This window comes from Ixodes scapularis, unplaced genomic scaffold (genome assembly GCF_016920785.2).
Source record: "Ixodes scapularis isolate PalLabHiFi unplaced genomic scaffold, ASM1692078v2 PGA_scaffold11__112_contigs__length_91849675, whole genome shotgun sequence".
Lineage (NCBI taxonomy): Eukaryota > Metazoa > Arthropoda > Arachnida > Ixodida > Ixodidae > Ixodes > Ixodes scapularis.
In genome coordinates, this window is record NW_024609837.1 from 66,875,999 (window position 1) to 66,881,226 (window position 5,228).

Below are 5,228 nucleotides of genomic sequence, written 5' to 3' on the forward strand. Positions count from 1 at the left end.
GCAGGACTCCGGAAGAAAACAAGAAGTTATTGGAATAAATTTATTTCAAAAACGAAACCAACATTACAAGTACCAGAGAATTCTTCTGTTTCTTACAAGCTATTAGATCTATAAAAATTGTAAAGAACACACTAAATTACAAGGCTGATCTGCATAAAAATAAAAATGTAAAATATTAAAACTCCCAGCAACATAAAGCAAGTAGCCTAAAATAAAATTCTAAATATATCTCAAATTACACCCGATCTTGGGCTAGGACATATAAATAAATAACGGAGGCAATAAACCAAAAATGACTAGAAAAAGAACATAAATTTTAAATCTTCTAAAAATATCACACTAATGTGTACATAAATTAAATAAAAGAAACCACTAGCTGGGGCTAAAATGTATGCATGAATAGAAATTAAAGGTAACATATGCATATTACAAATTGACATAAAAAATTCAAACAACAGGGACTCTACTCATGGGATGGCTGTAAAAAAAGAGAAAGAAATCATTAGGAAAAAAGGCATTTTAAATGATTTAGAAAGCATGAATTTCTTTTTTTTTCAATTCTATGCATTTAGCACGGTTAACCAATTCCATGCTTCCAACTGGGATCAAAGTAACCAACTACTAACATTTAAAACTAACAGAAAAATCAAGGCAGAAACATGCTGAAAAACAGCGCAAAATGCACGGATAAGAAAACACACAGGACAAGGTACTGTGTGTTCTTTTTCCTTTGTCTGGTTTTCGCACCGTTTCTCAACATGAATTCTTACCAACTAGCCCAGCCCAACTGTCCATCCTTGTAATCAGAAACATGCTTGCCTTCTCCCCTTGTGGCAGCCCCTCAGTCACTCCTGAGAAGAGGCACACTGCTCCTGCAAAAAAATAACACAAAAAAGTTGGTTGCATTCAGAAAATGGGTGCCTATTTCAGGGCAAAGAGTGTCATCAAGATAAAAAAAGAAATGCCTACATCTGTCCTAGCAGTTTCACCACAGTTTCTTTGCATGCACAAGCCATTCTTTTCATCCAGTTTAGACCTTTACCGCAAAGTGTGACCTACCCACAGAAGACAGTGGATACGCGACTTATTCTTTTCTGGCAAGGTAGGCGGCTGTTCTCGGCCACTCACTTTTTCCCACTTCAACCTTCTATTTATTCCTGCGTGAAAGGCACTTTCTTAAGAGGGAAACAGCTATTTTCCGCAGCGCCTTTTTTATTTTGTATTTGTAGATTTAACTTTGTTTTCATTTTATCCTAAGAGTATAGCTTTCTTTTTAAGAACATAGATGTTCTTAAAAAAGACGTGCCTGCCCTCTTCGTCAATTTTTTGTAACCGACAGAACCGTGGACCTGTCGGATCTTTGACATGCAGTATATTACTGTATGTCGAATATTCGGCAGGTCCACGGTTCTGTCGATTATAATAAATTAACAAAGAGAGGAGACACGTCTTTTCTTTTCCCCGTATCATGGGCCACGGAGACAGATCACTGCCTCAAGGATGGCTTCGTCTTGAAGCAGAATAGGCCTCTTCAAGGATGAAGATATATACCGTATACGCTTTTGAACGGATGTGCATTCATCACTGCACCTGATGATCACAGCTTTTAAAAGTGTCGTTAGTGTTACCGTGTCTTATTGGCCTCATTAACAGAAGTCATCATTTACTAAAAAAAAAAGAATAGAAGGTGACAAAAAAAGGTTCCTTCCTTTTATATATATATAAGTTTATAAGTTACAATAAATATTAAAACACTGCTATCCTCCCGGCACTAAAAAGAAAAATATTTCTACTGCTGAAATAAGCTACGTTCAAAGAAACAACTTCGATGAAATGGCGTTCAATGAAACAGCGTTCGATAAAACTGCGTTCAATAAAACAGCTTCGATGAAACAATGTTCAATGAAACGGCGTTTGATGAACTGTCCGGACCCAGGGGCAATGTCAATGAGCCTCATATTTTCTACAATGTAAAGCTCATTGCAGACAATGTCATAACATGGTGTTCTTTCATTGGCTAAATAAATTTCTTAATACTTAAAAATGTCTTTATGTAAAGTGGACTAATGCCTTTGTTTGAAATCTGGGCTTGTTTTAGGATGCAAAAGTATTTTTCGGGAGTTTAAGCAAAATTAGAAATATCATATTACCATTTTCTTGGTCCTAGCTGGTGCATGCCTGACCGATTCAGCAGCAGCCCATTTGGCGTCGGCTTCCTGCACGATGATGGCTGGCTCATTGTTTTCTGCCTTCTGTTTAAAGCAGGTGCGCACAGCTCCTGTTTCAAAAGTATATAATTACAACACAACGTCAGCTACCACAGTGAAATATCGACAATTTCATGCCCTACTTCAGCATAACTTGGCAGACATCGGTAACTATGAAATCAGCCAGGGTGTCTAGCAAATTCCTCCTTCTAAGTTCCCCAGCTTTTCCAGGTTTTAAATTCCCTGTCCATTACAGAAGTAATGGACAGGGAATGTCCGCAAGGAACTTTCAAGTTCCTTGCGAACACTTTCGGCTACTCTATGTCTTTTTTGGCGATCGGATAGCTCTGATAGCGAACGCTTCGCCCGCTCCATTGTTCAGCACAAGTAGTAACAACAACGAAAATGAAACATACCTTTGTTTACGTTTCCTCCACGCCGAGAGATCGGCAGAGCGGTCCGATGAAACAGGCCTTGACGGTCCGTTGACATACGGTCACGTGGTCAACCTGGCTTCGACCTTGCTTGGCTTGAGCTACTTGCACTCTTGGCGTCTTGGCTTGTCAACAGTGTGCGTAAACGAGTAAACGACTAAACATGAAGTTTCAAGTAGGAATAAACTGTGGAAACTTATCTGACAGTACTAAAATAAGTTTTTTTTAAGAGTTATAAAACATTACATCGATTGGAGAAATTGGAAATTGGTATAAGCCGTACAGCCATAACCGTGATGCCGTACTAGTGTGCAATCATGGCGGACGATGGCGATCTTGCAACGTCTTGCAGTGATCAGTGGATGACCTCGACCGTAATATCGGTAACGATAGTGAACTGTTAACATCGAAACGGTAGTGCCGTGGCTATGCGACTGTGCTGTACCATTGTGATGTGTCCAGATAACAAATGTAGGCAAAGAGTGATCCACGCAGAGCGAGCTTCGAAGCCTCAAGCTCAAATATGTTCTCGTGTCGACGGCTCTTTGGCGAGAAGTGAACGGGGGCTAACAATGTGTGTGCGATTATACTCGTTTCATTATAATTAGGGTCCATATTAGATGAGCGAATGACGTTTTAGCGAACAGCGGCATTTGAGCGAATCGACGTTTTAGCGAGTAACGGGGGCGCGCGTTAACCCATCCGCCGCGCGGCGAGTCTGCAGCGGCTCATTACAAAAATGTGAACCCACTTGGCCCACCCGAGAACGCCGCTTCGCAGCGTCCGAATTTTCGCTAAAGTGTCATTCGGTGAAACGTGGACATTCGCTAACACGTCACTTGATAAAGTGAGTGCCTCCCCCCTTGGGGCCCTTCATTTTGAGTGGTCGGCGGAGTGCGTCCTTGTATCCGTGGCCCTTGATGCTAGATCTCCTTCCTACCTGCCCCTCCCCCCCCCCCCCCCTCTCACTCACTTTTCTTTAATCTCACCCCATTCCCGTCCCATCTCTCCTATGTTGCCTTTTCTAACCTTTCACTCCTCATTTCCTCGCATGATTTAACGTTTGTGGCCCCCCCTTCCCCACCTTCATAGGATTATATGTTCGTTGCCTTTGACCTTTGATCTCGACTTCGGACCTTTGACTGCTCCTCCTCGCCATCTCCCCTTCTATCTCCTCGGTCTCCTTATTCCTCCCTCCCCTCTTCCTCTACTCTCTTGTCCACCTTCCTCTTCCTGCTACCCATCGTACTCATCTTTCCTCCCCTCTTCCCCCTTCTCTCTCGTTTGAGTGATTCTATGTTCATGGCCTTTGACCTTTTCTTTTTGGTGGCAGCTGCATATGGCTCTTCATTTTGAGTGGTCGGGGAGGTGTGATCTTGTGTCCATGCAACCGAGGCCTATGACCTGCGATGTTTTACGTCTTACCTGGCCCCACCCCGTCCCATCTCCTCATTCCCCTCCACTCCTTCTCCCCCATTGGTCTCATATTCCCTCTGTGTGCTCTTCCTCCCCTCTTTCCTCTCTCCTCCCTCTGATCTTGCTCCTCCCTGCCCCACTTCTCTTCATCTTTCTCTTCATGCTCCCTCAGCCTCTCATCCTCATTCCCCTTTTCCTTTTGTCTCCTCTCTTCCTTGTGTGAGCATGTGTTTTTAGACTTCGAACTTCATACCTGACCTCTTCTTCCTGCCTCTATTCTCCTTCCCATCTCATCGCTCACCTTCCCCCTCAACCGTCTCCCTTTTCCCCTCCTCTGTCTATGAGACAATGGCTACCGCCAGTCGTCTCACTTGCAGTGTGCTGCAATGAGCCGCCACTTTTTGAGTTTTCCGAATAGAGTCCTGAGCTGTAAACTGGACTGAAATATGAGCTTCTGCATGTAACTATTTCAAATTTTCAACCAGGGTGTATCTTATACTGCACGCTCCAAGATTTCTCTAAATCTCTATGGCAAGCACTGGCGCAGACAACCTAGACAGGGCGAGAGTAAGAACCACCCAGTCGCTCGATTTGACCCGAGTCCGTCGTGAAATATGTCCTCGCTTCTATTTTAAATAGTAGAAATCATTTTGCAGCAAGCTCGGGTCGGATAGAGCAGTCGGTCGACCCCAAGAGCTCTCTGCGACCTGGCCGTAGGGTAATCATGTTCGTATTTTTCACAGAAACAGAGCTACGCTTCGAAAATAACGCAATAGAGCACACAACTAAAATACACTTTTCGTGATAATTTTAGCTAGCTACATGTTCCAAATTAATTTACAGGCTACGACTCTCATGCCATCCTATACATGTTCGGGAGGTCTTTGGGTCGTCGCGTCACCAGCGCGAGTTTTCCACCTTTGATAACACAATAACACCCCATGACTTCACCCTCTTGTTATCTTTAGCATGCGTTCCAAAAGCTGGACATTCGAATGACCTTAACCTAAAAGCTATGATGAGGGTGCATGCTAGCTCGTGAATATTGGAAGCAAGGAAATGCCATACACACAAATGAATTCAATTTTATCATAAACCTTTTGGACAGATATTTTTTTTAATTTTCTGCAATCTTTCCAGGGTACATTTTGAACATTTGTTTCCAACACGC

The 5,228-nt window shown here is 42.9% G+C and overlaps 1 long non-coding RNA gene across 1 annotated transcript; it reads right to left on the bottom strand.

The window, feature by feature from the left end:
• Positions 1 to 816: 816 nt before the first annotated feature.
• Positions 817 to 2,779, bottom strand: LOC120836464. Its single transcript, XR_005714668.3, has 3 exons — positions 2,624 to 2,779; positions 2,151 to 2,278; positions 817 to 872 (listed from the first exon to the last, which is right to left on the bottom strand). It is a non-coding gene; the product is annotated as an uncharacterized LOC120836464 (long non-coding RNA).
• Between the last annotated feature and the right edge of the window lie 2,449 nt (positions 2,780 to 5,228).